At 37.8% G+C, this 17,500-nt stretch overlaps 1 long non-coding RNA gene across 2 annotated transcripts in view; it reads right to left on the reverse strand.

Annotated features, from left to right (window-relative positions):
• LOC119568081 overlaps positions 1-17,500 on the reverse strand; it is a 29,739-nt gene that overhangs the window by 4,056 nt on the left and 8,183 nt on the right. The window contains exons 2-3 of one of the 2 annotated variants that reach the window (XR_005228062.1): positions 16,836-16,954; positions 8,109-8,258 (exon numbers count right to left, since the gene is read on the reverse strand). This is a non-coding gene — a long non-coding RNA (uncharacterized LOC119568081). Of the gene's footprint in view, positions 1-8,108; positions 8,259-16,835; positions 16,955-17,500 lie in introns of those variants that run through there. The other variant, XR_005228061.1, reaches the window with a different exon arrangement.

Consider the following 17,500-nt stretch of genomic DNA (forward strand, 5'->3'; position numbering starts at 1 on the left):
TGCAGTTATGAACCGTAGGCACAGTAGAGTGGTATACGTAGTGTTTGATCACATTACCCACCACACTTCTAAACGGGCTTCAAAAAAACTTTCGAAATCGCTTCATTCCAGACACAAACAATCCGCAAATCACAACCAGACTTTCCTTTTAACTCTCGCGTCCTTATTTTCGTCTCTTTTTCCCCCCCGACCACCCAGAAGCAAAGAGAGAGGAGAAGATCCCAGCTCGTGAGGGAACGACTGCACTGTTGCGTGTGGCGATGCCTTCCGTCTTCGACCTCGCTTCCCTTTGCCGCAGCAGACACGCACCGCCGACGCTTTGTCGAGAAGTCTCCCCGAGAAAGTATACAAAGAAAATGGGACGACGACACACTCTTCGTGACGATGATTATTCATTGATTTTCCTTTTTTTTTAACCGTTCGTAATTTCAACAATTAAGTGAATTCCGGTAACGTTACGTAATTCATTCTTCACAATAAAGTTATATGATTCGTGAAATCCGAGATATCACATGAGTAACTTTCATCTTCAAGTATATCTGATATTAATAAACTTCTATAAACAAGCAAGAGTGCTTTTAAAACAAGCAGAAGTAACATTACTACCATCAGGTAGTTATGCAAGGTCGGGGATTTGTATACAAGGTCAAAGGGAATCACGCAAAGGTCTTCCATCAACACGAGTGTGTGTGTCATTGCTTGTGTATGCGTGCGTGTGTGTGTGTGTGTGTGTGTGTATGTGTGTGTGTGTTTGTGTGTGCGTGTTCGCGTGCGTGTGCGTGTGCGCGTGCGCGTGCGCATGTGTGTCTGGCTGTAAACACACACACCTTGCAGAGCGAGTATTGAGTGATACACCGTCTGGCTTTGAGTTTCTTCATCCCTTATTTCAGTCATTACTTCCGTAATCATATGTATTCGGAAACTATAACGTGTAATATATCAAAGTTAATTGAACTCACATTTACGTAAAAAACAAACGATTAAAACGATAATTATGGATAAACAAATGACAATAAAATGTGTCAAACTGATAACTTTGTTTACATGATAAAAATGCGCAGAAGGGACGATTCTCATATATATAATATCGTATCTTCAAAACATCGGAAATTATATTTTTGCCACCATCATCATCATTAATATATCGCCATCGTTCTCCTCATAATGATAAAATTCTTCAATTGTTTTAGGATAGTCACCGGATGGCATTTTGTTCGGACGAGTTTGAACGATTCGGACGCATTCGAAACCTTTGGAACGAACGAAACACTGCAGAATTATGTATCAAGCATTGGTATTAGTAACGTAACCTTGCCTAAAAATAACTTTCTCGAAAACAAGTATCATTTTCAAACATTGAGATTATTACAAAGGAAGAGTGGATAGTGATGGATGCAAAGAAGTGAAGATAATAGTCTATAGATCATAAGTTGTGAGAAACTGCTTTAAACCCCATTCGTGTGAGAATTGATTCAACACCTTATTTCAGAACGAATAAGAGCAGTATAAAAACTTAAGTTCTATTCTCCAGTATATCTTCTTTTAATCCTTCCTTATACGTGGGCTACAGTGATAAAAGATAATAATGATAGGCCAATATACATACATACATATATATATATATATATATATATATATATATATATATATATATATATATATATATATATATGTATATTATATATATATATATATATATTTTTTTTTTTTAAGACATATGATTCATCTCTTAGTTCATAATATTATAACGAGTCATATTATACCACGAGGTTTAAGGGAAGAATGATATATATGAGTGTATTTTACCGGCTTCACCTTTTGTTAAGGAGTGCCCATTTTCGGTAAATTATTGAGCCTCCATTACCCTCCCCCCCCTCCCCGAAATTTCCAAAATTGCCCCAAAATTTCCAGAATTACCCCAAAACTTCTAAAATTACCCCAGAATTTACTCCCATCCTCCTAGATAGCATTTAAAATCAAAATCTCAGATAAACGACGGGAAATGTTAAGTAAAAACGGAGAATGACGATAACACCAAAACTGAAGTTCAGTTTTTAAGACGAAAAGGGAAGAAAGATGGAAACAGATAAAGATTAAGATAGCCAAGCTGGTATTCATTTTTTCGCGCCTGATAAGGGTAACGGTAGATAATATTTCTGAAGGTAAGGAAAGATCTGATGATGGAAAGAATAACAAAAGAAAATACCGAAGAGGAACTGTTTACAAAGACGTAGTGATAAAGAAAACATGATTGCAAATAGCCTTTTGATGTAAATAAGACGGCAAAAAGGAAGGAGAAGAGAGAGAGAGAGTGAGAGAGAGAAAATAGAGAGAGAGAGGGGAAAGACAGGGAGAGAGAGATTAAGTAAATGAGACAGACAGAGAGAGATTAAGAAAATGAGAGAGAGAGGAAATAAAAGTGAAGAGAAGGAAAGATGGAGAGAAAATGAGAGACAGAGAAAGATTAAGTGAATGAGAGAGAAGAAATAAAAGTGAGGAAAATGAAAGATAGAGAGAAAATGAGAAAGAGAAAGAGGGGGGGGGACGGAAAAAAAAATAAAGACAGGCAGACTGAAGCAAATGCAGAAGTAAAGAAAAAGAGAGAGGGGAAGGAAGTGAAAAGTACAGAGAGGGAAGAGTGAGAAAAAAAATAGAGAGATGGAGAGAGAGAGAGAAAGAGAGAAATAGAGAGAGAGACAGAGAAGAAGAAGAAGACGAAAGAATGCAATGGAGACCAAAGTCGCAGCCTCGTGACAAAAGAAGTGCGTCTTGCGCTCGTCCTCTTCACCCTCGACTCGACGGCGCAAAAGGGAGATATTTCGAGTTATTTACCTTTATTTGAAGTTATTTATCTTTATTTAGAGTTATTTATTTCTATTTAGTTATTTATTTCCATTTAGAGTTATTTATTTCCATTTAGAGTTATTTATTTCCATTTAGAGTTATTTATTTCCATTTAGAGTTATTTAATTCTATTTAGAGTTGTTTATTTTTTATGCTTATATTTCCCATTGCAAGTATCACACACCAAAAATAAATGAATAAATAAATAAATAAAAACTACTGTAACACAAGAAGTCGAAGTTTCACACAAGATAATGAATACCTGTATTAAACACAGAGACAAACACGCAAAAAAAAAGAAAAAAAAAAGAAAGACAGAAAAATATATATGTATTACATATGAATATGTGATGATGATAATAATAATAGAAATAATGATGATAATAATAATAATAATGATAATAATAATAACAATAACAATAATAAGATTAATAATAATGATAATAATATTAATAATAATGTGATAATAGTAGTAATAATGATAATCAATGTGACAAAAACAACAAAAGCTGTATAAAGCTCAAATATGATATAAATTACTTAAAAACTTTAGCACCACTAAAACAAACAGCTCCAATGTCACACAATCAGGAACTGCAAAACGAGAAGAGAGAGAGAAGAAAATAATAATAATAAAAAAAAAAGAAAGAAAAAGAAAAGAAAAGAAAAAAAATATACATATATATTATATATATATATATATATATATATATATATATATATATATATATAGAGAGAGAGAGAGAGAGAGAGAGAGAGAGAGAGAGAGAGAGAGAGAGAGAGAGAAAAGAAGAAGAAGAAGAAAGAGAGAGAGAGATGTTCAAAGCGAGAAGAGAGACGGAAAAAAGTAAAGAGAGAGTGAGATGTTCAAAGAGGGAAGAGAGAGGGAAAAAATATAAAGGAAAGAGAGAGAGAGAGAGGTAAAATATGTTATAAGGGAAACTTGATTAACATATCTGTTGAGGATGTTGATAGTTATCATGATTCTTATAATTCCAGTTTAATGAATACTGTAGACTAATTTTACAAAGACATCAAACTTATTTTTCTCTTATCATAATGGCTAATTAAACCCTTGTTAGAATTAATGATTTTTTTTTCCTTCACTTTGATTACACAAAGGAAACTGACTTAGTATTTGAATTCATGTGGAAATTAATAGTGAATTGGCGTGAAGAATAACTGAATTATAGACATTTAATTGAGTTTTTGATTGAACACAGAAAATATTCTAATACTTTTAAGTTATTTTTTTTTCTTTCCCTTATTTTGACAAAAGCTAATTTCCCTAAACTGACTTTTAGGGATTTTTCCTTTCCTGATTTTGAGTAAAAGAGCGATTTTCTCTTCCTTATTCTGACAAAAGGCGAATTTTTTTCCTATATTTTAATTTCCTCCCCCCAACTTTGTAGATTTCTCTCCCTTCCTTTCTTTCTTGACTTAAAATGCGCCTTTTCCCCGGATATTTTTTCTTAGATTGTATATATTTCCCCCTGATTCTGACTAAGAGTGAATTTCTGATATACGGAGTTCCTTCCGTTGTTCACATCCCCTTGTAAACCATATTGCGCATAAAAATCATTCACTTTTTCGAAAGATACAAAGTATATTGAATTCCCAAAGGCATATTCACTATCCCTGTCCTCTATACAGACGATATGTTCGTAGGATGCAAGAGGCTCGGCGGGAGAAGAGGAATCCTACCCTGTTAATTTCAACCCGAGAGGTCGCAGCGGTGAAAAGTTAGAACTCGATTCCTTTGCTTGTCCATGATCCCGTCTATCCGTGCCAGATAGATAGAAGAGAAAGAGAGAGAGAGGGGGTGGAGAAAGAGAGAGAGAGAGAGGGGGGGGGGGAGAAAGAGAGAGAGAGAGAGGGGGTGGAGAATGAGAGAGAGAGAGAGACAGAGAGAGTGAGAGAGACAGAGAGTGAGAGAGACAGAGACAGAGAGAGAGATATTCAAAGAGGGAAGAGAGAGGGGGAAAAATATAAAGGAAATAGAGAAAAAGAAAGAGAGAGAGAGAGTAGTAAAATATGCTATAAGAGAAATCAATAGAATTAATCGCATCTGTCGTAACTTCAGAACTACGTTCGTATTGCATTTACTTATAAACATCATTAATATTGATATGTATTGTAAGTTTGAATGTTGCCGAGTTGTTTTAAATAGTTCTCTAGAAGTAATGGGCATTAAATGTTTTTTTTTTTTTTATGCTCATTTTTTTTTTCTTTCTTCCTTTCTTTTTTGATATATCCTCCATGTAACCGAAATGGAATTCTTTTTGTAACCGTACAGATTTTTGCCGCTAAATTTACATTGCCTGTTTTAATATTATATCTTGATATTGCATTCTGTTCGTTTTCTCTTATTCAATGAAAATCGAAGCATACGATTACCGCTGAAAGTCCATTTAAACATTTTGGAAAAGACTGATTTTTTTTTCTTTTTTTTTTTACATTTTCTCAGAGTTCTTCTTGGCGGGAAATTATTTCGAGATGTTTCTGCGCATAAATATCGTCAAGAGGTTAGCGTTTTACATCTTCGTAGTTATCTCCAAATTCTGGTACAAGAAAAAAAGGAAAATAAAATAAATAAAAAACCAAAGACAAAAGGAAAAGAAAAGGAAGAAACAAACAAAGAAAAAAGTTCTATTCAACCGTTTTGAAACATCATTCACCTAAAAAATGAGTGAAAAAAAATTATGGGTGACGACATGAATCTAGATTTTATTATTATTATTTTTATCATTATTGTTTTATTATTATTATTATTATTATTTTTTAAAATTATTTTTTATTTTTATTATTTATTATTATCATTTTTTTTATTATTATTGTTTTTTTAATTTTATTTTATTTTTAAATTAAATTATTATTATTATTGTTATTATCATTATTATTATTATTGCTATTGTTAATGTTATCCTTATTTTTTTTTTATCATTATTATTATTTTTTATTTTTTATTATTAATTTTATTTTATTATTTTTTTATTATTTTTTAAATTATTATTTTTTAAAAATTATTATTATTATTTTTAAATTATCATTTTTAAATTATTATTTTTAAATTAAAATTTTTATTATTATTATTTTTTAAATTTTTAAATTATTATTATTATCATTATTATTATTATTATTATACAGGTGAAACAAAATCAAGATGAATAGATAAATGACAATGAATTTTGATATTATTTATAAATCTAGTTAATTTCGGGTGTGTTCGTGTTTATCAATACTGTTATAATGATATTTCCCAAGCAGCATAATCGTTAATGAAGAAGGTATACATAAAAATGTGCAATTTTCGTGTTTTTTTTTGATGTTCAACATTTCAAAGTTTAGGGCAGTTTCTCTCTTTCTATTGGTTTGCCCTTTTATTCTCTCTTCTCTTTCTCCCCCAAATCTCTCTCCCCCTTTTCTAATATATATATATATAAAATTATATTAAAATATATATTATATTAAGATATATAAAATTGTTTTATTATAATTTTTTTTTTTTTTTTTCTTTTTTTTTTTTCCTTTTCTCTTTCTCACTTTCTCTGATTTTCTCTTCCATTCTCCCACCTTCTCTTCTTCCCCTTCCTTTATTCTTTTGTTCACTTCTCCCTCCCAGGTTGAACATCTCGCATGCTTCTGCGTTGTTCACAATTTGGCCCCTCAAACTCTGGCTATGAAGGAACGACGCATTTAAGTTTTCTGCTGTTTACTTATCGTGAATTTATCTTCATTTCCGCTTATTATCATTCTGTTTTTTCATTTGTTTGTATCTTCCCGCTTTGAACATCTCTCTCTCTCTCTCTCTCCTTCTTCTTCTTCTACTTCTTTTTTTTTTTCTCTCCCCTCTCTCCTCTCCCCTTTCCCCCTTCTCTCTCTTCCTCCCCCCTCCCCCCTCTCTCTCTCCTCTTCTCCCCTCTCTTTCTCTCTCTCTCTCTCTCTCTCTCTCCCTCCCCTTTCCTCCCCCCTTTCCTCCCCCCTCCCCTTCCCCTGCACCTCCCCTTTCCCTTCCCCTCTCCCTCCTTCCCCCTTTCCCTTCCCTCCCTCTCCCTCCTTCCTCCTTCCCTCCCTCTCCTTTCTCCTTTCTTTCCTCTCCCTCCTCCTCCCCCTTCCTTCCTCCTTCCCTCCCTCTTCTTCCTCCTTTCTTTCTTCTCCCTCCTCCTCCCCTTCCTCTTTCCTTCTCTTCCCCCCGAGTGTCCCTTTCGGACGCCACCCTTTCCTCCCAACGTGAAAAAGGGCGCTTGAAACTCCCCAATTTAAATAAAAGCTATTTTAAGTGGCTTCTATTTATACACACTTTATTGCTTCATATTTTATTTGCAAAGCATCGTTCGCTTCCAATCCATTGCTTCGGCTCGGCTGTTGGTCCGCAGTCGCTCAAACCTGTTCTGAGAAATGCTCCGAGAAATGCTTTAAGAAATGTCACTGAAAGGAGCATCCTTGGGGATGGGGGAATAGATTTGGAAAATTGTGGGGGTGGGAAAAAAAAGGAATGGTGAGGGTAAATTTTTGGTGTTTGTTTTTTTCTTCTTCTATTTTCTTCTTTTTCTTTTTCTTAATTTGCTTCTTTTTTTTTTGGGTTCAAATTTTGTTTGTTTGTTTTGTACCATCTCCTTCCTTTTCTGTCCCGTTCTATCTTTTTCGTTTTTTTTTTCCCCCTCTCTCTCGCTCTCTTTCTCTCTCTCTCTCCCTCCGTCCCCTCCACCTTTTCTCTCTCTCCTCTTCATCTATCTTCTTCCTCCCCCCTCTCGCCTTCTCTCTCTTTTCTCCTCCTCTCTCTCTCTAAAATCTCCCTCTCCTCTCCCCTCTCTCTCTCTCCCCTCTCTTCTAATTCCTTTCCCCACTTTCCTCTTTCCCTTTTCCTTTTTCCTTTTCCCTTTTTTCCCTCTTCCTCTCCCCTTTAAAAAATTTTTTTTTTTTTTAAAAAAATTTTTTCTTTTCTTTCGTCCCCTCCCGGGTTTATATAAATTAAACCTTTCTTCAAAATTTAAATTTACGACCCTTTTGGAAAAAAAAAAGGTGGGTGTGTCCCCCCATCGAGGCCCGGGTTTGGGGTCAACCCCAAAATTTTCCCAAAAACTCTTGTTTTTTTCGTCCACGTCCCCAATCCTCCCTTCCTTTTGGGCCAAATCCTCTCCGTCAACGCCGCTGTTTTGGTCGAGCGAGGGGGTTTTGATACCCGGGCCTTTTGAAAGGAACCAGCAGAGTCGACGGCCCAAACTTCATGAAATTCCCTTTAACTTCCTCTCTTTTTTTTTTTTATAAAATTTAAACCTTTTTTGGAGACCTCGAGGCCGGCGTTGCACGTACGAGATTTACCCGAAGGCGCTGGAGCTTCCTCGCTTTCTGCGTTGTTTGTGGCGAGGGATATTTGCGAAGGCTGGTCTCGCGTCTCTTCCTTAAATACTCCCCTGCCAAAATGTTTACATGCATGAATGTTGTGTGTGTGTGTGTGTGTGTGTATACATATATATGTATATGTATATATACACATATATACATATATGCATATATACATTTTTTAAAAATTACATGACATTTTATGGTGTGTGTAAAATATGTTTTAATGATATTATATATAATATATTTATTAATATATATATATATTTAAAATTATTATGTAAAAAAAAAATATATATAAAAATAATAGGGGGTTTGTATATACTATATACATACGAAAACCCACCCAAATAATAAATAAATAAACACACCACAAAACCCCACACACACACACCCCACACACACACACACACAAAAACACACATATATATATATATTATTATTTTAATAATTATATATATTAAAATATATATATATAATGAAACCAATATATATATCCATATATTATAATATTTTAAAATATATTAATAATATATTATTTTAATATATATTATATATATAGTTGTGTGTGTGTGTGTGTGTGAAACCATATATATATATATATATATATATATATATAATTATTATATTTATATATATATATATATATATATATAGGTAATTTTATAAAAATTACATATTAATTATAAAATATTCAAAATTATTACTATATATTATTTATAATTTTGGTGTGTGTGTGTTTTGTTTTGGTGTGTGTGTGTTGTGTGTGTGTGTTGTTTTGTGGGGAAAAAAAATTGTTATATATATATTTATTTATTTTTATATAATTAATCTTATATATATATTATATTGTGGTGTGTGTTTTGGGGTGTGTACTTTAATATTTTTATATATTTATTTATTCTATATATTTTATTATTTTATTTCTTATTTTATTATGTAAAAAAAATATATATATTAATATTATATATATATTAAAATTTTTATATTTTATATTATATATATATATATTTTACACCCACACACAGCACAAGGAACAAGATCAAAAAATTTCCCTTTCTAAAATCATTAGAAAAAAGGCAAAGGTAAAAAATTTCAATAGGCAAATGGGGCATCAGAGAGGCATCAAAACACACACAACAACACACACGCACGCACACCCACACACCACACACAAAAACGCCACCACAAAAACCCCAAAACACAACACACACACAAAACACACCCACACAAAACACACCCACACACGCACGCACGCCCCACAAAAACACCCCCACAACACACACACACACACCACACCCCCCCCCAAAAAAACCCCCACACACCCCCCACGCACACACACCACACACACACGCACCACAAAACCACACACACACACACACACACCACCAACGAAACCAACACAAAACACACACAAAACACACACCACACACACACACACACCAACAAAACCGCACACAAAACACCCCACACACACGCACACACACAAACACACAACACACACACACACACACACCCACGCACGCCAACCCCAACACACCACACACACCAAAACCAAAACCCACACACACACACACACACACACACACCCCAACAAAACCCACCCCAACCACACACCAAAACACAAAAAAAGCAACCTTTTTTTCCCTCTGAAAACCCTCAATCCCCCAAGCCCTTTGCTCTATTCCTTTCGAATCTTAAAAGTATTGTTTTCGCACATAACAAAAAAACAAACACAAAAACAAAAAGTAAAAACAATGGTCTTCTTTTTTCTTCGTTTCTTTTTTTTTGTTCTGTTTTTGTTTTTGTTGCGATTCCAGGAGCGATTTAAGGAAACCCGAAAAGTGCGGGTGTTGTCCTAAAAAGTTCTTACTTTTTTTTTGGGCAAAAAACCCTGTTTTATAACCCTTCGCTTATATGTGCCGTTTTTTTCGTCTGTTCTCTCTCTCCCTCTCGCTCTCTCTCTCTCTCTCTCTCTCTCTCTCTCCCCCTCCTTCCCTTTTTCTCTTCTCTCTCTCTTTTCCCCTCTCCCCCCTCTCCCCTCTCTCTCTCTCTCTTTTCTCCTCTCTCTCTCTCTCCTCTCCTTTTCCGCCTCTCTCTCTCTTCTCTCTCGTTTTTCTCCTTTTCTTTATTTTTCCCCCCCTTTATTTTTTCTCCCCCTCTCTCTCTCTCTCTCTCTCCTCTCTCTCCCTTTTCTCTCTTCCTTCATCTCCCCTCCCTCCCCCTCTCTCTCTCTCTCTTTATTCCTTTTCTTTTTCTCTCTCTCTTTTCTACTCATTTACTCCCTCTCTCTTCTCTCCCCTTTTTTTCCTCTCTCCCCCTCTTCCCCGTCTCTCTCTCTCTTCTCCTCTTTCTCCTTTCCTCTCTCTCTCTCTCCTTTTCCCTTTATTCCCCTCCCCCTCTCTCCTCTCTCTTCTCTCCCTTCCCCTCTCCCCTCCCCTCATTTTTCTCTCCTCTCTTCCCCTCTTTTTCTCTCTCTCTCCAAAATTTTTCTCTCTCTCTTTCTCTCTTTTCCTCTCTCTCTCTCTCTCTCCTCCTTTTTCCCTCCCTCCCTTTTTCCCTCTCTCCTCACTTTTTTCCTCATCTCCTCCTCCCCGTTTTCTTTTTTTCTCTCTCCCTCTCTCTCCCCTCTCCCCTCTCCTCTCTTTTTCTCTCTCCTCAACATTTTTCTTTTCTTTTTCCCCCATTTATTCTCCTCTCCTCTCTTTCTCTCCTTACTCTCTCTCCTCTTTTTCATTTTCTCGGATCTCTCATCTCTCCTCTCTCTCCTTCACTCTCTCTCACTCTCTCTCTTTTCTCTCTCTTTCCCCATTCTTCTCTCTCTCTCTCCCCTCCCCTCTCTTCTTTCCTTTTTCTCTCTCTATCTTTTTCAAATTTATTCTCTCTCTCTCTCCCCCTCTCTCCTTTGTCTCTCTCCTCTCCTTTTCTCCTCTTTTCTCTCTCTCTCTTCTCGTCTTCCTCTCTCTCCCCTCTCTCTCTTCCTTCCTTCTCCCTCTCTCCATTTTTCTCTCTCCCCCCTCTTCCTCTTTTCTCCCTCTCCTCTCCCTCTCCTCTCGGGTCTCCCCAATCTCTCTCCTCTCCTCTCTCTTCTCTCTCTCTCCTCTCTCTCCCCTTTCCCCTCTCTCTCTCTCATAATTTCCATTTCCCCCCCTCCTCCCCCCTCTCTCCCTTCCTCCTCTCTCCCCCCCCTCCCCTTCCCCTCCCCCTCCTTCCTCTTTTCTCCCCTCCCCCTCTCCCCCTTTTCGGGGGCTCCTCTCGTTCCTTCTCCCTCTCTCTTTCCCCTCTCTCCTTTCCCCTCCTCTTTTTTCTTTTCTCTCTTTTCCCTCCTCCTTCCTTTTCCCCTCTCCTCCTTTTCTCTTCCCTCTCTCCTCTTTACTCCCCCTTTTTCCTCTCTCTCTCTCTCTCACCCCCCAGCCTTTTCCCCTCCCAACCCCCCCCCCCCCCCCCCCCCCTTTTTTTCTTTTTTTATTTTTTTCCCCCTTTTTTTTATTTTTTTTTTTTTTTATTTCCTTTCAAAAAACAATTAAAAAACAACACGGGCCACCCCCCCCCCACTTTTAAAAAAACCCAAATATTTAAAATTTTTTTTTTTTAAAATTTTTTTTAATTTATATTTATTTCTATTTTTTTATGAATTTTTTCCCTTTTTAAAAAGGAAGGAATTCCCAAACGGCTTTGGTATTTTGGTTTTTTCCCCTTTTTATTTTTTTAACTTGTTTTCGTTTTTTTAAATTTTTTTTTTTTTATTTTTTTTTTATCATTTTTACTTTTTTTTTTCTTTTTTTTTTGGGGGAGAAAATTAAGTTTTATAACCGGGGCCAAAGGGGAAATTTTTTTTTTTAACTACATATTTAAATTTTTTCTTTTCTTTTTCTTTCTTTTTTTTTTCATTTTTCTCTCTTTTCCCCTTGTTTTTCTTTCTTTCCCCGGGGGGGGAAAACCCCCTTTTTTCCTTTTTCCCTTTAGGGCCCCCTTAAAAATAACAATTTTTTCCCCAATTCCCCCCTTTTTCCCGTCCCAACTTGTTTTCTCTTTTTCCTCTCCTTTTACCCCCCCTCCATCCCTTTTTTTCAACCCCAAAACCCAAACCTTTTTCATTTTTTTTCCCGGGGCCCCCTTTAAAACCCAAAACCCAAAAAGGGTTTTAAAAAGCAACGCCTTTGTCCGAAAAAGTTTTTGGGACAGGCCTTTTTCCCAAACCCTGGGGGGGGGGGGGGAGGGGGGCAACCCCGAAAATGGGGCCGGGGAGGGGGGATCCCCCCCCCCCCTTTTTGGTTTTGGGAGGACTGAAACCCAACCAAACGGCTTCGAACACCCAAAGGGCCTCTCGGGCGGTGGGGACAAAGGCCGTCAGGGGGGGGAGGGGGGAGGGGCCACCGGCCGGGGGGGGCATTTGGGGGGGGCGGTCCCTTTTTAAAAAATTTTGGGGGGGTTTGACTTTACGCCGGGAAACCCGATTTAGTTGGGAACCTCGTGGGCACCTCGGGGGTAAAGGGGGCAAGGACTTTTTTTTTTTGGGGACAAGGGGCAGGGGCCTAAATGTCCCGGGGAGTTTGGGGGCTTTTTTTGTTTTTAAAATATTTAAAAATTTTTATATTTATATTTATAATTTCTGGGGATATTAGGGGTTTTTCCCTTTTTCCTTTTCATTTCAATGTCATTATTAAAATTTCCATGGGATATATAATAAAATATATATATATTTTTATATAATATATTTTACTATAAATTAATTATATAAATAAAGCTTGATAATATTTCACCTATTAAAAATAAAAACAAGTCAATAAAAAAAAAATTTTTAATATTTTTTTTTTTTATAATTAAAACAAAGACCCCCCCACAGCCGATTAGATTTCCCAAATGTAATTTTTAAAACGTAACAAATTTAAAAACCCGGAGGAAAAAGGGCCCGGGTTTTATTCCCTTTTTTGTTTTGGGTTGTTTTTAATTGGGGGAAACCCCCTTTTTTCCTTTTTTTCCCTCCGGGTTTTTCCGGGGTTTTTAAAACTTCTTTCTTAAATCTTTTTAACCCTTTTTCTTTTCCCCTTTTTTTTTTTTTTTTTTTTTTTTTTTCTTTTCCCCCCTTTCCCCCTTTCTTTCTTTCTCTTTTTTTCTTCTCCTTCTCTTCCTCCCTTTCCCTTTTCTCTCTCCTTCCTTTTTTTCTCTCTCTCCCCCCTTTTTTCCTCTCCCCCTCCCCTTTTTCCCTCTCTCTTCTCTCTCCCTCTCTCTTTTTTTTTTTCTCTCCCCCTCTCTCTTTCTCTCCCCTCTCTCTCCTCTCTCCCCTCTCTTTTCTTTCTTTCCCTTTTCTCTCTCTTTCCTCTTCGTCTTCTCTCCCCCTCTCTCCTCTCTCTCCTTACTCCTCCCCTTTTCCCCTTTTCCTCTCTCCTCCCTTCTTTCTCTCTCTCTCCTCCCTTCCTCTCCTCTCTCATTTTCTCTCTCCCCTCTCTTCTCTCTCTCTCCCTTTCCCCCTCCCTCTCCCCCCTCCTCCTCCTTCTTTCCCCTCCTCCCCGCTTTCCCTTTCCCTCCCCTTTCCCTTTTCCCCTTTTTCCCCTTTTTCCTCCCCTTTCCCCTTCCTCTCTCCCCTTTTCCCCCCTCTCCCTTTTCTTTCCCCTCCCCCTTCTCTTCCCCTCCCTCTCCCTCTCCCCCCCCCCTTCTTCCCTCCCCTCCCCCCTCCAACCCTCTTCCCCCCCTCCCTTCCTTCCCTTCCCCTTTTTTCCCAAATTTTTTTTTCCTTTTTTCTTCCTTTTCCCTTTTTCTTTTTAAAATTTTTTTTTTTTTGTTTTTTCCCCAAATTTTTCCCCCCCCTTTTTTTCCCCCCCCTTTTTTCCCTTTTTCCTTGCATGAAAAATTACCCCTTTTTTTCCCTTTTTTGTTTATATTTTTCGGCCCGTGAGGCCAAAAATTTGATTTTTAAAATTATTTATTATTTTATTTATATTATTTTTTTTTATTTTTTTTTTAAATAAACTTCCTTTTGAAATAAAAATTTGGGGCTTTTTTCCTTTTTTGTTTTTATTCTTAAAAAAGGGGGGAAAGGATTCCTTTTTTTTTGTTTTTTCTTTTTTTTTTTAAGGGAAAAGTAAAATTAATTAACCAAAATAAAAAAAATTTAAAAGTAACCCAAAACTTTTTTTCCTTTTTGTGTTTTTAAAGTTAAAAAATTGATTTTTTTTTTTTTTTAAAGAAAGGAATAAAATATTTTTGTTTTTTTGTTTTTTTCTTTTTTTTTGTTTTTTTCTTAAAAAGGCCAAAAATTTTTAATGCCCGCCCAAAGGAAAAAATTAAAAACCCCCCCCCAAAACCAAAATATTTAAAATAATTTTTTGTTTAAAAATAAATATTTGGGTTTTTTTTTTTTTTTTAAACCCAAAGGCCGGTTTTAAAAATTTTTTTGTTTTTTTTTTGGTCTTTGGGGGAAAAATTTAAATTAGAAAAAATCCCCCCTTCTTTTTTCTTCCCTTTGCCTTTTCCCCCTCTTTCCTCCCCCCCCTCCCCCTTTTTATTTTTTTAAAAAGTCTTTAAAATTTCTTTTTTTTTTCTTTTTCCCTTTTTCTTTTTTCTCCCCTTTTTTAATATAAAACCCCTTTTTTCTTAGGATTAACCCTTATAACCCCCTCCCTTCTCCCTCCCTTTTTTTTCCCTTTTCCCCCACTTTCCCCCCTTTTTCCTCCCCTCCCCCTCCTCCTCCTCCTCCCCTTCCTCCCCCTCTTTTCCCCTTCCCTTCCCCCTTCCCCTTTCCCCCTTCCTCTTCCTCCTCCTCCCTTTTTCCTTTTTTTCCCCCCCTTTTAACCCCCCCCCAGCACTTCCTTTTAAAAACCCCCCTTTCCCCCTCCCCCCCCTTTCCCCCACCCCCCCCCCCCCCCCCCTTTTTTTTTTTTTTTTTTTAACCCCCCCCCCCCCCCCCCCCCCCCCCCCTTTCCCCCCCCCCCGACTTTCCCGCCCCCCCCCACCCCCTTCCCCCCCCCCCCCTCCCCCCTCCCCCTCCACCCATTCCCCCCACCCTTCCTCACCCACCCCCCCCTCACGAACAAAAGGGACCCCGGGAGGAGGGGGGAGGGGGGGGGGGGGTAAAATGGCCAGTTTTGGAAAAACCTGGGGGCTCTCGCCACATCCAAAATTAATTGGGGTTGGACGTTTAGTAGAGGCCGGGTTTTTTTACAAAAAAGAGACAGGATGGGGTGGGGTCCGCGTCAGGTTGGGCCCTACGAAGGGTGGGTTGTTTCCCGGTTTAGCTGCCCCTTCGACGGGTTTGGGCCCTTCGTGGTGTGTTGGGGGGGGGGGGGGTTTCGTTTTTTTTTTTGGGAAAGGGGGGGTGCGTGTGTGTCGTGTGTGTGGGGTTTTGTTTTTGTGTGGTTGTGTGTTTTTGTTTGGGGTGTGTGTGTTGTGGGGTGGGGTGTGGGGTGTTTTGTGTGTGGGGTGTTGTGGGGTGTGTGTGTGTGGGTTTTTTGGGGTTTTATACACCCCCGGGTCCCTGAATTATTTTTGCTTTTTAAATCTCCTATTCGATAACAACATCCTGCTTACTTGAAGCTACTTGCTTATTCGTAATTACCTGCTTATTAATAATTATCTGATTATTAATAACTACACGAGTCCTATTAAGCCGCCGACTTTCGAATTTTGTTGATCTTTATACATCTTAAAAAAATAACTCAGTGAAAAAAATAATTTTGGGCAAATTTTACAACGCTGGGGAATTTTCAAAATTAAATTGTATGCAATAACTCTGCAGGTTCTGAATCCGGAAGCAATTGATATTTTGAAATAACTCACCAAACGGCACATTCTCTCTGTTTATCGTTGGGTTGTTTCCCTTCCTCTTTCTTTATATTCCTCAAGTTCCCGGGCTTCTACATTTCCTCTCTCCCCTCTCTCTCTCTCTCTATCTCTCTCTTCTCTCTCTCTCTCTCTCTCTCTTCTCTTATCTCTCTCTCTCTTCTCCTCTCTCATCTCTCTCTCTCTCTCTCTCTCTCCTTCTCTTTCTCTCTCTCTCTCTCTCTCTCTCTCTCTCTATCTCTCTCTCTCTCTCTCCCTTCTCTCATCTCTTTGTTCTACTCTCTCTCTCTCTCTCTCTCTCTCTTCTCTCTCTCTCTCTCTCTCTCTCTCTCTCTCTCTCTCTCTCTCTCTCTCTCTCTCTCTCTCTATCTCTCTCTCTCTTATCTCTCTCATCTTATCTCTCTCTCTCTCTTTCTCTCTCTCTCTCTCTCTACCTCTCCTCTCTCTCTCTCTCTCTCTCTCTCTCTCTCCTCTCTCTCTCTCTCTCTCTCTCTCTCTCTCTCTCTCTCTCTCCCTCTCTTTCTATCTTTAACGATAATCAACATTTTACATACACAAAACTGTACAAAGGCATTTCAAAACGCACATATTGTCATAGCAATGCTGGACATTTTTTAAAATATTCTTTTAAAAAACACTTTACGAAGTTTAGCATAAAACTGCACACTAATCAAAAATTACAATATTATTATATAAATATCTGATTAATTACAGTACATGTTACAGCCTAGAACAACACTCACAGCTAACAGTCATCTAACACCAAATGGATTCCACAGAAACGAAAAAAAAAACAAAAAAACATGAAGGTCGTAACGAAGAGACATGCAGGAACTCACACAGATATAAAACCTGAGCAGATACCTTACCTGGGAATATTAAGTTCTGCTAGCAAGAGTAGGGGGAACTAGGAACTACTAGCTCTACTAGCAGGAGACTTGCTGGGAGATAAGTGATACACGTCAACTGCAGGCACAACCGAGCTCCTCTGCAACAGAACATCTTCTTTGAACCTGACACGAGCAGTGGGGCATACAGGGTGGGCTTGCAAGGCGCACTGGGCATGTTGAGGGTAGTGAGGCTCACCATGCAGGCTTGCAACAGTGTGGCTTATCAGGCAGGCTTGTTACGACTTTGCCAGGTAGCCTTGCAAGTTTTGTGAATCTCACCGAAGAGGCTTTTGCGAGAGAGAGAGAGAGAGAAAGAGAAAATATATATATATGTATGTATATGAGGCAAGCTTACGATAAGGAGACCTGCTGCAAAGAGACTCATGAAGGCACCCTTGCAACATCGACTCATCGGGGATAGAGACTTGCAATAAAGAGCTTTATGGGAACTCTCGTGCCCTGCAAATCGTGGGAATTCACAATGCAAACTTGCAACGATGAGGCTCACTACAGTAGGATCTCTGGCGAGGCTTGGCTGGGCATACGGTTTCAGAAAGGCGACGAAGCTAAGGGAAACACTTAAAAGAATCTTAATTAAATTAATCTCAGGCCACTGATTCCCGGTTACACGTGCTGGACACAGA

The sequence above is a fragment of the Penaeus monodon genome, chromosome 43 (assembly GCF_015228065.2).
Source record: "Penaeus monodon isolate SGIC_2016 chromosome 43, NSTDA_Pmon_1, whole genome shotgun sequence".
Lineage (NCBI taxonomy): Eukaryota > Metazoa > Arthropoda > Malacostraca > Decapoda > Penaeidae > Penaeus > Penaeus monodon.